A 24,167-nucleotide genomic window follows, 5' to 3' on the forward strand; every position below is an offset into this window, starting at 1 on the left:
TGTCATTAACAACATTTTTAGACAGGATTTAGGGCTACGTGAATAGCCTAAATACAATCTAATGGAAAAAGCGTTATGTACATATTTGATGTGTAGTGTATCCCGGAGATGTGACAGGTAAACTATTATTTTACGAAGGTATATGCATTGATGTTTTAAAAAGAAGGGAACAAGGATAAAATAAATAGTCTGGTCTGAGATAACCAACCATTGCACTGTTTACTGAGAAGAAGAAAAATGGCATGGCGAACACATGCTGTGAGAAGCATGTTCTGCAAACAGGTGAAATATTCCCGCCTTTCAGTTTCACCTATAGAACACTAAATATGCCTCTTCTTCTGTTGCAGTAGTGTGTGTGTGTGTGTGTGTGTGTGTGTGTGTGTGTGTGTGTGTGTGTGTGTGTGTGTGTGTGTGTGTGTGCGCACGTGTGTGCTGTAATTCTGCTATTCATAGTCTATTTGGCGCAGAAACTTTGATCTAATATTTTGTGTGCAGCTTTGCAAGGGTACACGTCTGTAGATGTCAATCAATGGCCATTGCATGGACAAACATAGCAACATAGCCTAGCAACATAGCCTTTTCTACTAGCCCAGGCCTACCATATGCATAAATTAATATTTATATATTTATTTTAAAAACGGTCTCTTTCATTCAGAGAAGGGCATGATCTTGCTCAGGTAGGCCACCCCACATCTCCATTGGTCGCCTGATGATGTAAAAAATAACTTTTTCTTATCATGTGTGACTCTGTGTGGAGTGACCATAGATTGCAGGCTATATAAAGTGACTACAGCAGTTTCAGGCTATGATTCAGTGTCGCTAGCCTGTGCTCGATTCACTGCTCGTGGGCTATTACACCGAGTCCACTCCGCTTGACAGTGCAAACAAAGCGGGATCGGAATAGCAAAAATGAGAAGCTTTCCCCGGGATTAAACCCCCGTCCTTTTAACATGTTCCATATCGTCGGTCGTCGTTAGTGGGTGTCAGTCACTTTGGTTACGTGCAGAACACACTGTTCTGCTGTGTCAAACGCGGCGAAGCAATGACAGGGAAATACGAGGCTGTAACACAAGACTTCTTTCGCTTCTCCACAGTACTCTACATGCGCTACAAGTCCAACAAAGTAAAATGACGTCCTTTTACGTATGGGAGACCTGAAATCAACAACGGACAAATTGTAAGTAATTTTATTTTTTATTTAACTTGTCATTGGACATTGATATATACGTTTGCATGTTTGGTATTTAAATAGAATAACATTTTTTCGGCCTACATTTTTTCTTGTAGATGGATTTGAAATACAGTGTTGCAATATGTAGATATTTAGTGCTGAACCAAAGGCTTATATATGATGGTGGTGGAATAACCTTCTCTCCTCATTTAAAATAATGTAGGCTATTATAATATATTGCATTATGAGAATGGCAATGGCCTCTTGCTGAAGTGATTCATTAGTTGTTGAGGTCTTGCTTAATTCACTCGTGTCCAGGATTCTGACTGTTTAAAAAATGTCAGTTAATGAAGCTTAATAAATGTTTCTCTGACTACTTTCCTTCGTAAAATAGGCCCATAAGAAAATAATATGGCAACATTCAAGATCTTCATAATGCTCCTTCTCTGGTAGTTTATGGTGTGTAGGATATTCTTTGTAACCAAACACAATATGCTGAGGTTGGCTAACTATGCTCTGTGCAAATGTAAAGTTTAAAAAGTGTGAGGTGTGCATTTAGATTCTGTACAAGGCTAGTTAAATGATACATGTATTTCATTTACTTAGTATTTCATTGTATGAAGCATGTGATGAAATATATTGTTAGAAGGACCTGCAACTTCACTTCGACCATTCCTCTGATTGAAGTACACTATACAAGTTTGATGTACAGTGTACATGTAGGTATACATGGTGTACCTCAGCGCCAAATTACCGTATGGGCAAACAGGGCACATGCCCCGTGACCCCCAATGTCCAGGGAGCCCCCAACCTACCCCAGAAAAGTATCATAAAAAAATACTTTGGGTTGAGAGACCCCTAGAGGTCGCCTCCTCCAGATAGCATATGAACACGTCATAATAAGCATTTGAACATGTCACATGCGATAACATCTGCAAAGTATGTCTACTCGACCAATAAAATTTGATTTTGATTTGATAAGCAATGGCAAAATGTGTAGAATAGCAGGACATTTGCTTTACAACTGCAACAAGAAAAGCATGAGATGAGCTATAAGACAGCAGATTTGTCTCTCAGCCTGTGGCAAAATGTGTTGAAATAATTTCCTAAAAAACATTATTTAAATGTTGGGGGGTTGAGGGGGCCCATGGAGGTCGGTTCCTCGGGCCCCAAATGTGGTTGTCCGGCCTTGGTGTACCTTTGACATACTAAAGATGAGAAGGAAACGTGTCACATTAACATGTTTGCCTGTTCTCCCCTGACACCTCTGTCCTAGAAGGCCGTGCCCAGGGTGGGAAAGGAAGGGAGGCCGCATTGGGATTTCTGTTCTGATAATATTGCTGGCTGCCAAGACATAATCATTTCAATAGCAATATTAAAACACACACATTGCATTGCAAAGGGAAATCTAATCTGTTCTAAACGGTATATTTTACATTGTGCACCCACCCCTCTCATAATCCTCATTTACCTTGGGAAAAGCTCTGGCAGACTCACATTTTCAATTAACATTTGACATGACCTTTAATACTGTGGCAACAGAGGAATGGGTGAGGGGAATCTGTTGCATAAAAAGTTGGACTCTTCATATAATTACAAAGATTATTCTCTCATGAGCATTAAACTCACCTATCAACTGAGGTGGGAAACTCCCAGTCAAGACACATGTTGTCAAACAATTAGCTGTCACTGAATTTATTTGAGGTGATGGCTAACTGATGTTAATAACTTGGTGTGAGATATTGATATGTGTATTATTTCTACTTTGGCTTTTAACTTTCATAGCCGTATAATATTATTTCCAGTCATTTACATTCAACCTCTTCAGTGGAGAGCAGGGACAGACAGGCAGGCTGGCAGAGAGACAGACAGACAGACACAGGTAGGCAGGCTGGCAGAGAGACAGACAGACAGACACAGGTAGGCAGACTGGCAGAGAGACAGACAGACACAGGTAGGCAGGCTGGCAGAGAGACAGACAGACAGACACAGGTAGGCAGGCTGGCAGAGAGACAGACAGACAGACACAGGTAGGCAGACTGGCAGAGAGACAGACAGACACAGGTAGGCAGGCTGGCAGAGAGACAGACAGACAGACACAGGTAGGCAGACTGGCAGACAGGCAAACTTATTTTACATTTGTGTAGTTCAGTCCTTGAGCTGTTCGTGTCTAGTGATGTTCTGTATTATGTCATGTTCTGTGTTTTGTGTGGGACGCAGGAAGAAAAACAGACATACAGAGCGACGACCGAGCAGGTGAATAGTGTCAGGGAACATTTTCAGACAAGCACATAGACCAGACGTAGACTGTTGACTTTAGCTGACTGGTGGGGCACAACCTCTGTGCAGCCCGCTGTCCTTTCCTAAAGTCATCTGTCTCGGTGTTGTGTAATGCTCAAGTAGAATACATGTGGAAAGTCAATGCTCAGCACATACAGTATAACTAGTTACTGTACCGACAGTACTGGACACTTATATATGGCGATTAGTGTTACGTTGGCATGGTTTTTACTCTGTGTGTTTTTCTTTCTGGGTATCCTGGTGGTTTTTCCTATGACTTTGAAAATGACTTTACAAAGTAGTAAATGAGTGTCTGTGTTTCAGGGCTTTATGTGTGTGACCTAATTCTGCAGCAAGCAACGAATCTGCAGTATAGGCTTTCCTGTGTGTGTGTGTGTGTGTGTGTGTGTGTGTTTGCCTCCTCATCGTTTCCTTGTAGGGGCCCGCAGTGAGATGGATGAGCTACAGGACAAAATACAAACCCTCCAACCCAAAAAGGACTGTGGTGCGGATGGTACTGTATACTCAATTAAATGATAAAATATACAGACCGCAATTTCAAATAGACTATTCTTAAACTCTTCAACATTATACTCAGCGCTGGCATCTTCCCCAATATTTGGAACCATGGTCTGGTACTCCAATCCACAAAATTGTAGACAAATTTGACCCCAATAATTACAGTGGAATCTGCGGCAACAGCAATCTCGTAAAAATCCAGCTGCAGTATCATCGTCATTTGGCTTCTTACCAAAATACCATGCGACAGACCATGTATACACCCTGTACACCCTTATTGAAAAACAAACAAAACAAAAGCAAAGTCTTCTCATGCTTCTTTGACTAAAAAAAAGCTTTTGACTCAATTTGGCATGAGGGTCTACTATACAAATTGATGGAAAGCAGTGTTGGCAGTGACGTGTATTCATGGATGTCAAGGAAAGCCAGGCTTCCCCCAAAAATGTACCAAGAAAAAAGAAAATAACATATAATATAATTGATCTTTCAGCTCTCTGTGTTTTGTAGTTTTCCTTCAATTCGCAAGAGGCTGAATGTACGCTACATGGCCAAAAGTATATGGACACCCCTTTAAATTAGTGGATTCGGCTATTTCATCCACACCTGTTGCTGACAGGTGTAAAATTGATCTGTCCTCGGTTGCAATACTCACTACCGAGTTCCAAACTGCCTCTGGAAGCAACGTCAGCACAAGAACTGTTCGTCTGGAGCTTCATGAAATTGGTTTCCATGGCCGAGCAGTCGCACACAAGCCTAAGTTCACCATTGCCAAGTGTCGGCTGGAGTGGTGTAAAGCTCGACATCATTGGACTCTGGAGCAGTGGAAACACATTCTCTGTAGTGATGAATCACACTTCACCGTCTGACAGTTCGACGGACAAATCTGGGTTTGGCGGATGCTAGGAGAACGCTACCTGCACGAATGCATAGTGCCAGCTGTAAAGTTTGGTGGATGTGGAATAATGGTCTGGGGCTGTTTTTCATGGTTCGGGCTAGGCCCCTTAGTTCCATTGAAGGGAAATCTTAAAGCCACAGCATACAATGACATTCTAGACGATTCTGTGCATCCAACATTGTGACCACAGTTTGGGGAAGGCCTTTCCTATTTCAGCATTAGAATGCACCCTTGCACAAAGCGAGGTCCATACAGAAATGCTCTGTCAAGATCGGTACGGAAGAACTTATCACCCAACATCAGACCCCAAGCTCACTAATGCTCTTATGGCTGAATGGAAGCAAGTCCCCGCAGCAATGTTCCAACATCTAGTGGAAAGCCTTCGCAGAATAGTGGAGGCTGTTATAGCAGAAAAGGTGGGACCAACTCTATAATAATGCCCAAGATTTTTGTATGAGATGTTCAACGAGCACATGCTTTTAGCCATGTAGTGTATCTCACCGGAGAAAGCATCCAGGCAAGCGAAACATGCTCTCTGTATGTGTAGCCCAACTATTTAATGCTCTCTGGTCACAAAAAAGTATGACATTGTTGCTGCCCGTAGCATTGAATTCAAGGAAAGCCAGCGAGCGTTTGGCCTCGCTTGATAAAAAAAGCATAAAATGATACCCAATCAGCATTGAGCTGAAACTGAGTGAGCTCCGTGAATGGTCCTGGTGCACCCCAAAAAAGTGTCAAGGGAAGCCATTTTGGATTTGGCCTCACACCAATCACATCGAAAGAAGAACGTCATTGACAAAACAAAAAACAAATTGTTGCATCTTGTGTCGGTGGCTAGCTAGCTAGGGATTTGGACTTGTGGTTTTACTTAATTCTCTTTACTGGCTGATGATTATAACGGGGATTCTGATCCAACCATAAATTCATACATTGTGACCCAGCCTGAAAGGATGGAAGTTCAATATGTAGCTAGATGTAGTAGGCTAATGTTATCTGGCTCATAGTTCCCCATGAAAGGAAATTAGGCTAGCGAGCAAGCATGTTAGCCAAGTAGCCTAGGACAATAAAAATTAAGTGTGTACTATGTGACAGATTCACAGGCCATTTCATCAACATGAAAGAGAGGAGGATGGCATTGGCGTTTCTCTACCAGTAGGTTGGGTCAATATGTATTTTCTACTTGCACAAACGCACACAAACACACACACACATACACAGAAATCAGAACCATGGACAGCTACATCATATTCAGATTATGTTGTTTGGACTAAATCGTTTCTGGCGTCTTTTAGTTATCACTGTATTAGACTAAGCAGAGGTGATTTGATGATGTTGAAGTTAAAATGGTGCTGGAATAGTGGAGGAAGCTCCTGTTTTCTTTGTGGTTTTAAATCAATAGTTGTTTAGTAATCCGAAAATGTCGGAAACATTAACTTGCTGGACCATGCTTTAGGTCAAGGTAACTTGTTTGTTACACGCAATATGCTTTGTGGACTTCAGAGGTTGCTCTATGGTTTTGTAACGAAACAAAGGTGTGGTTGAATGTATTCTGCCACTGTGTCTTTTTATTGTCTCGGCCTTAGGCCTATGAACTAACAGGTTATAGAGCAAACAACGCAATTATCACAATGCAATGCTACTGGGTTTTGGGGAACAACATATAACATTATAAAATCAATGTACACAAACAACAAGTGTGCAGTTAAAATTGGCAGTAAATACACATATCTTTCCTCAGGTGTCACTCTCTGACCGTAGAGAGCCCTTGGTTCTCTATGGTGTTTAGGTCAGAGGGTGACTAGGGGGGTGTTCTAGTCATTCCATTTCTATGTTGGTGGGTTGTATGGTTCCAAATTAGAGGCAGCTGGTAATCGTTGCCTCTAATTGGGGATCATATTTAGGAAGCCCTTTCTCCCACCTGCTTTGTGGTATATTGTGTTTGTGCTTGTTGCACCACTGATGTCACGTTTTTCATTGTTGGTTTATTGTTTTTTGTTTGAAGTTTCACCGTAATAAAGATGTGGTCCGTCCGTTACAACAACTGTGACAGAATATCCCACCAAAAGAGGACCAAGCAGCGTGTTCATGAGGTAAAGGAGTTTTGGACATGGGAGGAGATGATGAGTGGATGCGAGACCCTTCCTTGGCGGGAGTCGCAGAGGACTCAGGAAGGACAGCAACGACGCTGGGGGCCGCGGCCACAGAAACTCCAAGATTTTTTTCGGGGGGGGGCACGAGGGGGTGGCCGGCTGAGCAGCGGAGAGTGCCATTGCCCGAATGGGAGTCGATGGAGGAGTGCAATGAGGGATACCGGAGAGAAGAGTTAGCGAGGAGTATGCTGCAGTGCAGGCGTGCTGAAGAGCGGGTCATCAGTCTGGTGCCATCTGGGCCAGCTCCACGCACTCGCCCTGAAGAGCCAGAGACCGTCAGGGAGGCGATGGAGAAGTTGGGGGAGAGAGAGAGAGATGTTGTGCAGGTGTGTTCTGCTCAACATTTGACCTGAAGAGCCTGTCAGCAGTCTGGTGAAGTCTGTGCCGGCTCCAAGCACCAGGCCTCCAGTGCGCCTCCCCAGTCCGGTACGTCCTGTGCGAGCTCAGTCCCGCTCCTAGGCCGGAGCCTTCCTCTGCACCGGTGCCCAGTCCAGGCACGGTGTCTAGTCCTGCTCCATGGCAGCAGCTTTCCTCCGCGCCGTTGCCCAGTCCAGGCACGGCGGCCAACCCAGCTCCAAGGCTGAAGCCTTCCTCTGCGCCAGTGCCCAGTCCAGGCATGGTGTCCAGTCCTGCTCCATGGCAGCAGCCTTCCTCTGCGCCGGTGCCCAGTCCAGGCACGGCGTCCAGTCCCGCTCCAAGGCCAGAGCCTTCCTCTGCGTCGGTTACCAGTCCAAGCACGGCGGCCAACCCAGCTCCATGGCCGGAGCCCTCCTCTGCGCCGGTGCCCAGTCCAGGCACAGCGTCCAGTCCCGCTCCAAGGCCGGAGCCTTCCTCTGTGCCGGTGCCCAGTCCGGATGTGGCGTCCAGCCCAAATCCATGGACGGATCCATGGTCTGGGCGGGGGCTACGACCCGCACCGGAGCCTCCACCGACACTAGTCACCCCCCCTACCCTCCCCATTTGGTTTCAGGTTTTGCGGCCGGAGTAAATGTTCTCATAACACAAAAACTGTCCAGTTTCGCGGTTGAATATACAATATTTGTATAAAGCATTCGCCTGGTATTACAAGAATGTTCCTAGAACACATAAAAAAGGTTCACCGAATGTTTCATTAGATTGTGGGAACCGTCTGGTGAGAACATAGTGGGGACATTACAAAAGATACAGTGTCTTCGGAATGGATTTTTTCCCTCAACAATCTACACACAATACCCCATAATGACACAGAAAAAAATGTTTTTTAGATTTTTTTGCAAATGTATAGAAAAAAAAAGAAATATCCCATTTACACTACAATCTTGGCACACCTGTATTTGGGGAGTTTCTCACATTCTTCTCTGCAGATCCTCTCAAGCTCTGTCAAGTTGAATGGGGAGTGTTGCTGCACAGATATTTTCTGGTCTCTCCAGAGATGATTGATCGGGTTCACGTCCGTGTTCTGGCTGGGCCACTCAAGGACATTTAGAGACTTGTCCCGGAGTCAGTCCTGCATTGTCTTGGCTGTGTGCTTGGGATCATTTTCCTGTTGGAAGGTGAATGTTTGCCCCAGTCTGAGGTCCTGAGCACTCTGGAGCATAGTTTCATCACGGATCTCTCTGTTGTCCGTTCATCTTTGCCTCGATCTTGACTAGTCTCCCAGTACCTGCCGCTGAAAAACATGCCCACAGCATGATGCTGCCACCACCATGCTTCAGCATTGGGATGGTGCCAGGTTTCCTCCAGACGTGACTCTTGGCATTCAGGCCAACAAGTTCAATCTTGGTTTCATCAGACCAGAGTATGTTGTTTTTCATGGTCTGAAACTCTTTAGGTGCCTTTTGGCAAACTCCAAGCTGTCATGTGCCTTTTACTGAGGAGTGGCTTCCATCTGGCCACTCTACCATAAAGGCCTGATTGGTGGAGAGATGCAGAGATGGTTGTCCTTCTGGAAGGTTCTCCCATCTCTACAGAACAACTTTATAGCTCTGTCAGAGTGACCATCGGGTTCTTGGTCATCTCCCTGACCAAGGCCCTCCTCCCCCGATTGCTCAGTTTGGCTGGGCGGCCAGCTCTAGGAAGAGTCTTGGTTGTTTCAAACTTCTTCCATTTAAGAATGATGGAGGCCACTGTGTTCTTGGGGACCTTCAATGCTGCAGACATTTTTTGGTACCCTTTTCGAGATCTGTGCCTCGACTTAACTTAATCCTGTCTCGGAGCTCTGCGGACAATTCCTTCGACCTCATTCATGGCTTGTTTTTTTTCTGACATTCACTGTCAATTGTGGGTCCTTATATAGACAGTTGTGTGCCTTTCCAAATAATGTCCAATCAATTGAATTTACCACAGACTCCAAGTTGTAGAAACATCTCAAGGATGATCAGTGAAAACAGGATATACCTGAGCTCGATTTCGATTCTAATAGTAAAGGGTCTGAATACATATGTAAATAAGGTATTTCTGTTCTTTATTAGCAAAGATTTCTCAAAACCTGTTGTTACTTTGTCATTATAGGGTATTATGTGTAGATTGTTGAGGTATTATTTTTTTATTGAATCCGTTTTAGAATAAGGCTGTAACGTAGCAAAATGTGGAAAAAGTCAAGGGGTCTGAATACTTTCCAAAGCCTCTGTATGTTCCCAAAGCACACAAACTGTCCAGTTATGAGGTTGATTCTACAATATTGTTACAAGACCGTTCCCAGAACACATTTTCTCTGTTCTTTAAAAGTTCCCAGAATGTTTCATTAGGTTGTGGGATCAGTCTGGTGGGAAAATTGTGTGGACATCACAAAAGATATGTTCCCAAAACACAAAAACTGTCCAGTTGCGCTGACATTACAAGACAGAGGTTCCCAAAACACATAATATTCTCAGTTGTGATGATGTTCGTAAATGTTTAAGTTAGGTTGCATAGGACATTCTTATAATGTTGTAAGAATGTTGACAGAACACCTGGTCTAAGTTCTTTAAAGGTTCCCAGCACATTTAAGTAAGTTATGGGAGTTGTCTGGGATGTTGTAAGAATATTTTTTGTGATATGTTGCACAGAATATTCCAATGTTGCACAATGTTCCACAATTTCCAAATAAGTTTGTTTTTATGATATTCACAGCATATTTGTTTTGTTTAACATAACAGTTCATTGATGTTAACGCGATATACATTTACCTTGACGGTCCTCAGAACATTTCAAGAACGTTATTATTTTGGGACTTAATATTAACACATCATTCGTAGCTCCTTAAAGCAGATTGGGATATGTCCCTCTTCAGATTGAATGGCAATTCACATATGAGGACTCTATTGTCAGCCAACTACAAGGTGATATAGACACACAGCCTTTTAATTTCACTCATAGGATATTTGAACAGCATTTAATCATACAGACATTTCAAATGTTCACAATCTGCAAATGTGTGATTTGAACCTGCAATGTTTAGTTCCTCAAGCTAGGTTTTATTTCCTCTGTACCACCAGGGAAGCTCACTCACATTTATTTTCTTCAGTATATAGCCATGGCAGTATGATCGATCAGGAACACCATGCTTTCTTAGACATTATTCATCGTCACTTCACCAGTGGAGGCTGGTTGGAGGAGCTATCAGATGACAGGTTCATTGTAATGGCTGGAAAGAAATTAATGGAGCAGAGTTAAAAATGTGATTTCCATTTGTTTGATACTGTTCCATTTATTCCATTCCAGCCTTTACAATAAGCCCGTCCTGCTACAGCTCCTCCCAACAGCCTCCACTGCACTTCACCCATCTTCTTTATACATTACGCTGCATACTTCTGGGCCCATATTTACAAGGTATCCAACACTATCAGTGCTGATCTGGGATCACTTTTCATTGTCAAATCATAAAAAATATAACAGGCGGGACCATATCAAGTGTCTCAGTTGGAATTATATTGGCTGCATTTTTTAAAAGTTCAACAGTCAATGTTAACACACTGTTACTATTTTTACAGTTTGTTTAAATTCTACGTTTCTGACTGGATTTATGGTTAAAGAGTAAAACCTATGGGCCTCCTGAGTGGCGCAGCAGTCTAAGGCACTGCATCGCAGTGCTTGAGGCGCTTTAGCAAGTCCTGTGGTGGGCCGGGTGCATGCACGCTGACAGGGTTGCCAGTTGTACTGTATTTCCCCTGATACATTGGTGCGGCTGGCTTCCGGGTTAAGCGTGCAGCTTGGCATGCTTCTTTTTCGGAGGACGCATGGCTCTCGATCTTCACCTCTCCCGAGTCCATACGGGAGTTGCAGTGATGGGACAAGACTGTAACTCCCAATTAGATATCATGAAAAAGGGGTACAATTGTATTGAGTTACAGTTCATATAAGGAATTCAGTCAATTCAAATAAATTAATTAGGCCCCAATCTATGGATTTCACATGACTGGGAATACAAAAATGGAACTGTTGGTCACATCTCCTTTGCATAGAGTCGATCTGGCTGTTGATTGTGTCCTGAGGAATGTTGTCCCACTCCTCTTCAATGGCTGTGCGAAGTTGCTGAATATTAGCGGGAACTGGAACATGCTGTCGTACACGCTGATCCAGAGCATCCCAAACATGCTCAATAGGTGACATGCCTGCTTAGTGTGCAGACCATGGAAGAACTGGGACATTTTCGGCTTCAAGGAATTGTGTACAGATCCTTGCTACATGGGGCCATGCATTATCATGCTGAAACATGAAGTGATGGAGGTGAATGAATGGCACAAGAATGGGCCTCAGGATCTTATCACGGTATCGCTGTGCATTCAAATTGCCATCGATAAAATGCAATTGTGTTTGTTGTCTGTAGCTAATGCCTGCCCATACCATAATCCCACCGCCACCATGGGGCACTCTGTTCACAATGTTGACATCAGTAAACCACTTACCCACATGATGCCATACTTATGGTCTGCGGTTGTGATGCCGGTTGGACGTACTGCCAAATTCTCTAAAACAAGGTTGGAGGCGGCATATGGTAGAGAAATTAACATTAAATTATTTGGCAACAGCTCTGGTGGACATTCCTGCAGTCAGCATGCCAATTGCAAGCTCCCTCCAAACTTGAGACATCTGTGGCATTGTGTTGTGTGACAAAACTGCACATTTTAGAGGGGCCTTTTATTGTCCCCCGCACAAGGTGCACCTGTGTAATAACCGTGCTGTTTAATCAGCTTCTTGATATGCCACAGCTGTCAGGTAGATGGATTATCTTGGTAAAGGAGAAATGCTCACTAACAGGGACGTAAACCAATTTGTGCACCAAATTAGAGAGAAATAAGTTTTTTGTGTTGGAATATTCGTAGCATATAAACTGTAAATGCATTACTTTACACGCATTTGAATATTCATATTTTGACACGCAATTGTGTCATATTTTATTAATATTTGATATCAGTCCTCATTTAAGTAGGCCTATCTTCCCTTATATGTCAATGAAGAAGACAATGTAAATTCATATATGTATATAATTTGTTTGATGGTTTTAAAAGTCTGTACAAATTCCAATATAACATTTATTTACTTTAATTGGGCAACTCAACTGGCTGGTTGAGATGTTTGCGATGCATTATCTATCAAAGTTTAAGTCACATAAGCAAAGATGATTCATTTATAGCCTATACTGAGGCTAAATATCCATATTTTGCAGATTTCTTTCCTAACATTTTTTTCTTGGTATGACAAAAACTCATCAAATACAGTGTTACAAGTGCACAACATATGAATAGAATTGGAACATTTTGAAAAAATATAGATACACGTGTCCTAATTGATCATATTAGACTGAAAAAAAAACCTTCAAGGTCAAAGCTGCCCTGGTGGCACAGAGGATTACTTTGCTGGTTGCCAATCTGAAAATTGCAGGTTCAACAGTGAAATTGAGGCTCAGATACACTCTACTAAAATAGAGGATGTATTTATTTCGTCCAGATTTATAAATCCAGTCAGAAATGAAGAATTTAGGCTAAATGTTTTTTTTTAAATAACATTGTGTAAAAATGTAATATTCAATCATTCCTATTTAGAGACGCTTGACATGGTCCCCCCGTCTTATTTTGCATGATCTGAAAAGCAAAAGTTAGTCTAGATCAGCAGTCATAGTTTTGGATACTCTGTAAATATGATCCCAGTAGTTCAGCATAAAAAGAGGATGGGTGAAGTGGTGGAGAATAACCCAGATACCAGTATATTCCTGGGATAGTTATGTCTAAGAAGGCTAAAAAAGAAGCATGGAATTCCTGGTTGACCACACTGTTAAGACTATATACTGAAAAAATAACATGTAGAGGTTGGCACAGAGGATAAACAACCAAGCTTGGGAATCAAACAAGGCAAGTTCAAACCCCACATGTCCAGAGAGTCAACATAAATTGTGTTTATGTGATCAAATGTCTGTGAATTACATAATATGCAATCAAAATGCTGTGTGTCTATATCACCTTGTAATGGCCTACAATACAGTTGGCAAATTCACCCAGCTTGATTGGTAGCAACATTTGATATTCTGTTTTTTACATTGGATAAAAGTAGAGATTCATAGCTAGAAAACAGTATATCATACACTACAGTTGAGGAACAATCGGAAAGTAATTCAAATCAAAGTTTATTTGTCACGTGCGCCGAATATAACAGCCTGTAAGTAAGCATTTGACCTTACAGTGAAATGCTTACTTACAGGCTCTAACCAATAGTGCAAAAAGGTATAAGATGAACAATAGTCAGGTAAAGAAATAAAACAACAGTAAAAAGACAGGCTATATACAGTAGCGAGGCTATAAATGTAGGCTACATACACACACCGGTTAGTCAGGCTGATTGAGGTAGTATGTACATGTAGGTATGGTTAAAGTGACTATGTATATATGATGAACAGAGAGTAGCAGTAGTGTAAAAGAGGGGTTGGCGGGTGGTGGGTGGCGGGACACAATGCAGATAGCCCGGTTAGCCAATGTGCGGGAGCACTGGTTGGTCGGCCCAATTGAGGTAGTATGTACATGAATGTATAGTTAAAGTGACTATGCATATATGACAAACAGAGAGTAGCAGCAACGTAAAAAGAGGGGTGGGGGGCACACAAAGGAAATAGTCCTGTTTGATTACCTGTTTAGGAGTCTTATGGCTTGGGAGTAGAAGCTGTTTAGAAGCCTCTTGGACCTAGACTTGGTGCTCCGGTACCGCTTGCCATGCGGTAGCAGAGAGAACAGTCTATGACTAGGGTGGCTGGAGTCTTTGACAATTTTTAGGGCCTTCCTCTGACACCGCCTGATATAGAGGTCCTGAATGGCAAGAATCTTGGCCCCAGTGATGTATTGGGCTGTACGCACTACCCTCTGTAGCGCCTTGCGGTCGGAGGCCGAGCAGTTGCCATATCAAGCAGTGATGCAACCCACCAGGATGCTCTCGATGGTGCAGCTGTAGAACATTTTGAGGATTTGAGGACCCATGTCAAATATTTTCAGTCTCCTGAGGAGGAATAGGTTTTGTCGTGCCCTCATGACTGTCTGGACTTGGCACTCTGCTTGCCATGCGGTAGTAGAGAGAACAGTCTATGACTGTGGTGGCTGGGGTCATTGACAATTTTTAGGGCCTTCTGCTTTGAAAATTAATAAACTTGTAACCTCTCTTAATAAATTCAGAGCGTTGTCAGATTGTCTATTCGTAAATTCAGAGCGTTTCGCTCTCGGAGCGTTCAGAGCCACACTGGACACTCTTGCTGAGGAGTAGGGTTGATCCGAGCGTTCTGACCTAATTACAGCAGTCAAGCACCCAAGCTAACTGGCTAACGTTAGCTAGCTTGCTAGCTACTTCCAGACACAAATAAGAGAACAGCTCATTCTGACCATGTTACTTGCCCTAGCAGAGCTGGGTAGGCTGTTTTTATGTTATCCAGAGTGTTGGTGACTGCAATTGTGCTGCTGGCAACAATTGAATTACTCCTTTTTGCCAAAGTTTACTGACACAGAGGTCGGGTGTTGAGCGTTTGTAAATTTGACATCATAAACATTCTATTGAAGTGGTTACTTGCATAGTGGAGTATTTTGTTTAGACATGTAGCTAGCTAGCTAGCTAGCTAAACAATGAACCATAATCCCAACTCATAATGTTACTACCCTGCATGAATCTGCAGGTAGCTAACCAACCAGGTTCAATGTTGGCTAGCTAACATTAAACTATAGCTAGCAATGCAAATGGCTCTGAAATACGAATAATATCACTACACAGATCATACATGTAATGTTAGCTAGTGAGCCAGCCAACTAATGTTAGCTAGCTAGCTAACAGTACACTTTAACTTGAAATGAAAATAACTTTCTGACAAAATTAGAGACATGTAATATCAAATTTAGCTAGCTAGACTATCTTACCCATGAACATGGATGGATGCTTCTCCCTCTCTGTCACAGATGCCATGGTTTCCCTTAGTTTGAAGATGGAATCCAGAGATAGGTGTTTTATAACAGCCTTCTGTGTGTTCTCTTTTCGACTTCGTCTGCATATTATCAATCAAACGCCAGCATTTTCTCAATCTCCTTATATTGAATCTCCTACAAATGTGGCCTGTTTCAGGAAACTAGGCGTATGTTGCGAGTCACTACTTCACATGAGAACCATTTGAATGTAATCTTTTATTTATTTATTATTTTGTCATGCGTTTTTTGCAGAAACGCCTTCTCGAACATGTGAACTTTCATGTGCCTTAATAACAAACTTGTATGCCATCTGTAAATATGAATACAATTGTTAAATTACGAGCCTGGTTGATTTAGCCACAGAAAAGTCAGCAACCTTCCCACTAGCCATGATTGGCTTAGATAATGAGTGGGCTGGACATGCTGAGAGATGAGTTCGGATTGGTCTGCTGTATGTCTATTTGAGCTGGTTATTATGTGTAGGTAATCATGTCTAACGTGGCTTTTTAAAAATATATTGCTTATAGAACTGCATAAGTGTTGCTCTCCACTTACTGGAGGACCGAGTTTTGAAATGAGTAGAATTAGAGTATGTTAGCTAAGGAGATGGGGAAAACACTTTTTTAAATGTTTATTTAACTTGGCACATCAGTATTGAACAAATTGTTTTTTTCAATGACAGCCTACTCCGGCACTGGGCCAATTGTGCGCCACCCTATGATACAGCCTGGATTTGAACCAGAAACTGTAGTGACACCCCTTGCTCTGAGATGTAGTGCCTTAGACCACTGCACCAGTTTGCAGCTGTCTCTGGATTACATCTTCAAACTAAGGGCAACCATGGCATCCGTGACAGGGAGAAGCATCCAACCATGATGTATACAGGTAAGATAGTCTAGTTAGTCTAGCTAAATGTTCTGGGAACGTTCTTGTAACATCAGGTGAATTGTATAATCGTCCGCACAACTGGGCAGTGTTTTGGGGACATATCTTTTGTGATGTCCCCACAATGTTCCAACCAGACAGTTCCCAAAACCTAATGAAATATTCTGTGAACCTTTAAAGAACAGCCAAAATGTGTTCTGGGAATGTTCTTGCAACATCAGGTGAATGCTTTATACAAATATTGTATAATAATCAGCATGACTGGACAGTTTTTGTGTTATGAGAACATTTGCACTTCTCTGAAAGTTTTGAGAGCTTTCACAGAAGTCATTTTGGTTTGCTGGGAAAGCATTACTGGTACATTGTGTTATTGCATTACCTGGAATCCTAATGAGAACCTTTGGGGAACGTTCTGTGGTGGTTGTTACAGATATTGTGCACAACATTTTAGTGAATGTTAGGAGAACATTTCAATGATATTTCATTCAAAACACGTTTTAAATGTTTTTGGGATGTTATCCTAACAAGAACTGAATTGGAATCTTAGCTAATGTTCCGGGAATGGTCCCGGTTTGCTGGGAACCAAAAAAATGGAACATAAAAACAAACTGGAATGCTATTTGGCCCTAGAGAGAGTACACAGTGGCAGACCACTGTGACTGACCCAAAATTAAGAAAATAATTGACTATGTACAGACTCAGTGAGAATAGCCTTGCTATTGAGAGAGGCCGCAGTAGGCAGACCTGGCTCTCAAGAGAAGACAGGCTATGTGCACACTGCCCACAAAATGAGGTGGAAACTGAGCTGCATTTCCTAACCTCCTGCCAAATGTATGACCACATTAGAGACACATACAGTATTTCCCACAGATCACACTGACCCACAAGATGTTGAAAAAAAATCAACAATTTATAAACTCCCATATCTTTTAGGCGAAATATTGCAATGTGCAATCACAGCAGCAACATTTGTGGCCAGTTGCCATGAGAAAATGGCAAACATTTGAGCACAAACAACATTGTAAATACTACCAATATGTATCTGTTTATTTATCTTCCCCTACTATTCATACTACAACTATTTGCACATTGCTAAAACACTGTACATAGCTGATAATATAAATATCTTTATCTTTTGTAAACCTTTGTTAGTGCAGTGCAATGTTTACTGTTCATTTATAAAAGTTTTTGTTGTTTCTGTTTCTTCTCACTTTTGTTTGATGTTTATTTCACTTGCTTTGGCAATGTAAACAAATGTTTCCCATGCCAATAAAGCCACGTTGAATTGAATTGAAATATAGAGAGAACACACTAAGCTCATCTGAGGACAGGGAAATGCGTTTCTTTCCAATGTGAATCATTTTGGAAAAATGAGCCTCTGCACTGAATTGCCCGAGTTTCTCCATTCTGCTTTATTGTCTATTTTGGCTGAACTCACAGTTATTTGTTTTACTGCCCAAGAAAACTTCAGGTCCTTTAAAGATACAGCAGGCAAAGCCAGTTCCTGAGTCAACCACGCCCTGTAAACAAATAAAATACATCTCAGTAGAATGCTGCCATAGCTTCCTGTTTAGCTCTGAATTCCAAGGTAAACTGAGCTAGTTCTTTGAGTCTGCATCCATCCAGAGCACAGGGAGAATTCCTGAGTTTTAGAGGCAGTTTAAAGAAAACCGTTTTTTAAAGGATTTAGATGTTGGTCAAATGGACTTGACATGTTTAATACGTGGTGCAGGGTTTTGGTTCTGATTTTTTATTTTTGAGAAGTGAATATCCACAATTTAAGACTTTGCCTTTGAAATCAGAAAGAACCTTGAGGCCATCGGTTGCTCATGTACTTATCAGTCAAGCAGTTTGGAAAACAACTGTCTGCAGTGCAGTGGGGGAAAAAGAAAGTGTGAGAAAGGAGCGGTATGGGAGCGAGGCGTGGGGGGGTAGAGAGACAGGGAGGTAGAGAAAAACAGGGAGTGGTACGGGAGGGAACAAGTGGTGGAAAAAGTACCCAATTGTCATACTTGAGGAAAAGAAAAGATACCTTAATAGAAAATTACTCAAGTAAAAGTTAAAATCACCCAGTAAAATATTGCTTGAGTAAAAGTCTAAAAGTATTTGGTTTTTAAATATTCTTAAGTATCAAAAGTAAATGTAATTTCTAAAATATACTTAAGTATCAAAAGTTAAATGTAAAATATAAATCATTTAAAATTCCTTATATTAAGCAAACCAGACAGCGCCATTTAATTGTTATTTTATTTTTTATTTACGGATAGCCAGGGGCATACTCCAACACATAATTTACAAACAAAGCATTTGTGTTTAATGAGTCTGCCAGATCAGAGGCAGCAGAGATGACCAGGGATGTTCTCTTGATAAGTGTATGAATTGGACCCTTTTCTGTCCTGCTAAGCATTCAAAATGTAACGAGCACTTTGGGTGTCAGGGAAAATGTATGGAGTAAAAAGTACATTTTTTTCTTTAGGAATGTAGTTATGTAAAAGTTGACAAACATATCAATAGTAAAGTATAGATACCCCCAAAAATGACTTAAGTAGTACTTCGAAGTATTTTTTACTTAGTTACTTTATACCACAGGGAGGGGGAGAGAGGGAGGTAGAGGGACAGGGAGGTAGAGAGACAGGGAGCAATATGGGATAGAGGAAGTAGAGAGACAGGGAGCGGAATGGGGGTGAGAGACAGGGAGGGAGAGAGACAGGGAGGGGAGAGAGAGGGGTAGGGGGACAGGGAGGTAGAGAGACAGGGAGGGGAGAGAGAGTGGTAGAGGGACAGGGAGGTAGAGAGACAGGGAGGGACAGGGAGGTAGAGAGACAGGGAGGGGAGAGAGAGGGGTATGGGGACAGGGAGGTAGAGAGACAGGGAGGGGAGGGAGAGGGGTAGATGGACAGGGAGGGGAGAGAGAGGGGTAGAGGGACAGGGAGGTAGAGAGACAGGGAGGGGAGAGAGAGGGGTAGATGGACAGGGAGGTAGGGGAGATGGACAGGGAGGTAGAGAGACAGGGAGGGGAGAGAGAGGGGTAGAGGGACAGGGAGGTAGAGAGACAGGGAGGGGAGAGAGAGAGGTAGAGGGACAGGGAGGGAGAGAGACAGGGAAGGGAGAGAGAGGGGTAGAGGGACAGGGAGGTAGAGAGACAAGGAGCGATATGGGAGAGAGGAAGGTAGAGAGAATGGGAGTGGGAAGGACGGAGGTAGAGAGACAGGGAGCAGTATGGGAGGGGGTGGGTAGAGAGAGGGAGAAGGAGGGACAGGGAGGGAGAGTTTAATTTTGCAGTCAGCCCCTTCTCCAACCACACAAACAATGCTGCTGTCTCCCCCTCTGAGAGAGGAGAAGAGATAGAGGGAAGAGGGAGGGAAGGAGAGAGAGGGAGAGGGGAGAGAGGGAATGGCCTGTGTTGGGGTTTGGATGAGTCAGTGGTGGGCCCAGTCAGCAACAGCTGGGTCTGCTTCCAGCCTCCCAACCTCCAAGTTTCCAGTCTCCCAGCTCCTAGCCTCTCAGCTTCCAGCCTCCCAGCCTCCAGCTTTCCAGCCTCCGAGCTTCGAGCCTCCTAGCTTCCAGCCTATCAGCCTTTCAGCCTCCTAGCCTCCAAGGCTCCCAGCTTCCAGCCCAGTCTGAATTATGACAGCTCAGGGATGGCAAGCAGCCTAATTACAATGGCTGATTGCCTCTCTACTGGCATTTCTTACAAGGCGATTGTCATGTGCGTGAGCAGGTCTGGAGACCAGGAGGAATAGGTAGAGGGAGGCTGTTCATTGGCTCACCTCTCTTCCTTTGGACAGAAATGTATGCAGATTCAGAACTGATTGGTTCAGGGAAAAGAGAAGTTTTTTTTAATGACATTTGGCCAGACAGAACCAGTGTGAGGAGGCTGGAAGCCAGCGAGACAGGTGATTTTGTTGCCCAATGGTAGATTATAGCTGTTCAGTCTTTGGCGCTATTACATTTGTGAGTTGTATCAAAGTAATGTCACGTAGGAGACAGACTGGATTATGAATTAAATTGTAAAAAAAAAAATTGCACAGTATAATTTCTGAAGTAATTGATCTTGAAACCATCTCATTTTACTGTCCTGAAAAGGTGGTGACGTCTAACCGCAAGAGATAAAGAAATAACCATAGGAAGCCTTTTAGAGGGTTTAGAAATTAGGGCAGAGTTATTATTATTGAGCATATTTATTTTTAAAAGGACAGAAATAAGGCCTTGAATTGTCCATTTGTATGTATGTCTGTCAGAGAGACCACTGTGAAGTGTGATGTGTGTGTTAAGTGGGAGCTGCTTTGGGTTGGTCTGGACGGCTTTGTCTACTGCTTTGGCTTTTGTTCCTATAGTAATGAATTGTGGAGGCCTTGGCTTGAGTCGGCCTGTCTCACAGCAACTAAAGACAGAGTGCTGGCAAGGCGAAGGGAGAGAAGGCTAGAGAGGATCATGGGCGTACGTTTGTCTCTCTGGGGGCAGACAGACAGACAGACAGACCACGCCGGGTCAGTCTAGCACAGTGAAGAATACTTTGTTTTGCATGCAAAGAGGATATAAACTTATTTGTTTTGTATCATATTATCTATTACCTCCAGATAAGACAAAGATTGACCATGAAGATCACAATTGTTTTATTCACTATAGTGAGGGATCCTGTTTTCTGCTAACAATCTCAGCAATACCGCGGTCAGCCTTGAACTTCCGTGGCTTCAGTGAGAGAGGGGCAGTTGTTCTCCCCTGAGCTAACCTGATTAAGCAGAGGTTGGCGTTACTAAATCCTTTAGAACATCAAGCTCTGTTGTTGATGAATGAAAAGCCTGTTCCCCAGTATATTTATATGCAGACCGCTGCAGCCTAGCCATGTTGACCCTGTGACCCAGACACTACCTGTCTGCTGACATGGTTACAAGGATGGAGCAGGTTCAGGGGCCTGAGTCCAGGGATCACTTTGCCTGTGTTAACAATCAGCATTGCACCCTCACGGCAGTAAAACAACCACCCTGCTGCTTCACGGGCCAGGAGAGACCGATCTAAACTCAAAGAGCTCGGTGAACAGTGAGCACTGGGTGAATGATACAATTTGAAAGCTCTTCTTTGGTTTGCTATGGCATAACGAACTGACCCACAGTATGAAGCATTGGGCTTTGTCGTGAAGGGAAAATATCTTGTCACTTTTTCCGATGTTGTATTTCATCCGATGGATTGTTAGCACTGACTTTGTTGTTCAAAGGGCTTTGTGCTGTGACTTAGATACCATATTTAATGATATGTATTTTGTCCCCAGTGTTACATAGAGTGACCAGGATGAAGAGAGAACTGATTAAATAGACTTGAAGAAATGCAGGTGAGCGAATTATGCAAATTAGAACATTCTCAGTCTTCCTCATCCTGCTTTCATAAACAAAGAATGGTTTCATTTGTTGAAAGGGGTGAATTTACCCCCATTCTGTAGGAAGAACAGGCCATGCCAGCAATGTATCATTGTTTAATTAAATGTGTGTGTTAGCTTGAAACCATCAGATGGCACTAGAACCAGTTCTCTCTCCCTCTGAATGATTCACTGAGTTGGCCAAACCAGAGACCATAGCTTGGCTCTGCCTCATATCCACATATCAGACCTCACAGTTTCACATGAGCCTATTTTTTGTAATAGGGACAGAAACTATTGCCACCCCAGGTCCAATAGACAGAGATTTATTTGGCACTTATGCATGGACCTGGACTGCCTAATGTTTCTTGTTGTATGGACTGGAGCAAGGTTGCCATGCCTTGTGGATATTCTTGTGACAAATTCTATGACTACTGATTGGCGTTAACATTTATTTTACTTTGGTGACTGTACACTACTGTTTCTTCTTGCTCCCTTTTCAAAGTCTGGAAAATTGTCTAGAATGCTCTGCAGTTTGAATTCTCTAGGACAGATTATGGTGATTTAGTAAATTTGAAGAGGCCTCTCTCTCTCTCTTATTCTCTCAAGTGACTTGCACTGATGCAGGTGTCCACCAGATGCTGCATGCAGACAGAGAGGCAAGCGAAGCCGGCAGAGAGGCAAGCAGACTGCACTGTCTCAGGTCTTGCCAGGAACGGCATTGGATGGAGATGTAACATCCACTTCTAATCAAGATCCTGTGGGCAGGATTGGAACAGCAAGTGGCTCTCCAGGGACAGTACAGACTGTAGGATCAAAAATGATTTATTTCTTTGTGTGTCATGCAAACCAATCACTTCTTGCCTGTGACATCACAATGAAACATAATTAACATGAAGTGGCATGGCTTGCTATGCTTTTTCTTTTTTACATGTTGGAAGTTACTGGTAGAGCCCTTCACACGTATCTTTATACAGGTGGAAAATGGCAGATTTGGGCACTGTTAAATGCCTAAATTGGAACGTAGTGATTGCACAATAACATGCTATACATGACGTCGAAGCTATTGCTCTGTGCTTCACAGTGCTGTATGGGTTTTGACTGACAAATCAAATACATTTTTATTTGTCACATGCGCCGAATAACACGTGTAGACCTTACAGTGAAATGCTTACTTACAAGCCCTTAACCAACAATGCAGTTAAAACAAATAAGAATAAGAAATAAAAGTAACAAATAATTAAAGAGCAGCAGTAAATAACAATAGCGAGGCTATATGCAGGGTGTACCGGTACAGAGTCAATGTGTGGGGGCACCGGTTAGTTGAGGCAATTTAGGTAATATGTACATGTAGTTAGAGTTATTAAAGTGACTATGCATAGATAATAACAGAGAGTATCAGCAGTGTAAAAGAGGGGGGGGGCAATGCAAATAGTCTGGGTAGCCATTTGACTAGATGTTCAGCAGTCTTATGGCTTGGGGGTAGAAGCTGTTTAGAAGCCTCTTGGACTTAGACTTGGTGCTCCGGTATCGCTTGCCATGCGGTAGCAGAGAGAACAGTCTATGACTAGGGTGGCTGGAGTCTTTGACAATTTTTAGGGCCTTCCTCTGACACCGCCTGATATAGAGGTCCTGGATGGCAGGAAGCTTGGCCCCAGTGATGTACTGGGCCGTACGCACTACCCTCTGTAGCGCCTTGCGGTCGGAGGCCGAGCAGTTGCCATACCAAGCAGTAATGCAACCCACCAGGATGCTCTCGATGGTGCAGCTGTAGAACATTTTGAGGATTTGAGGACCCATGTCAAATATTTTCAGTCTCCTGAGGGGGAATAGGTTTTGTCGTGCCCTCTTCATGACTGTCTTGGTGTGCTTGGACCATGTTAGTTTGTTGGTGATGTGGATGCCAAGGAACATGAAGCTTTCAACCTGCTTCACTAGAGCCCCGTTGATGAGAATGGGGGCTTGCTCTGTCCTCCTTTTCCTGTAATCCACAATCATCTCCTTTGTCTTGATCACATTGAGGGAGAGGTTGTTGTCCTTGCACCACATGGTCAGGTGGCTGTCTTGTCATTGTCGGTGATCAGGCCTACCACTGTTGTGTCATCTGCAAACTTAATGATGGTGTTGGAGTCGTGGTTGGCCGTGCAGCCTTGAGTGAACAGGGAGAACAGAAGGGGACTGAGCACGGAACCCTGATGGGCCCCCGTGTTGAGGATCAGCATGGTGGATGTGTTGTTACCTACCCTTACCACCTGCGGGGTGGCCCGTCAGGAAGTCCAGGATCCAGTTGCAGAGGGAGGTGTTTAGTCCCCGGGTCCTTAGCTTAGTCATGAGCTTTGAGGGCACTATAGTGTTGAACGCTGAGCTGTAGTCAATGAATAGCATTCTCACATAGATGTTCCTTTTGTCCAGGTGGGAAAGGGCAGTGTGGAGTAAAATAGACCTGGCATCATCTGTGGATCTGTTAGGCCGGTATGCAAATTGGAGTGGGTTTAGAGGTTCTGGGATAATGGTGTTGATGTGAGCC

General features: G+C 43.1%; 1 long non-coding RNA gene across 1 annotated transcript; it reads left to right on the top strand.

Annotated features, from left to right (window-relative positions):
- Positions 1–761: 761 nt before the first annotated feature.
- LOC112260810 lies at positions 762–22,790 on the top strand. The gene is made up of 3 exons (XR_002955108.2): positions 762–1,177; positions 21,557–21,616; positions 22,250–22,790. It is a non-coding gene; the product is annotated as an uncharacterized LOC112260810 (long non-coding RNA).
- Positions 22,791–24,167: the final 1,377 nt, after the last annotated feature.

This window comes from Oncorhynchus tshawytscha, linkage group LG01 (assembly GCF_018296145.1).
Source record: "Oncorhynchus tshawytscha isolate Ot180627B linkage group LG01, Otsh_v2.0, whole genome shotgun sequence".
Lineage (NCBI taxonomy): Eukaryota > Metazoa > Chordata > Actinopteri > Salmoniformes > Salmonidae > Oncorhynchus > Oncorhynchus tshawytscha.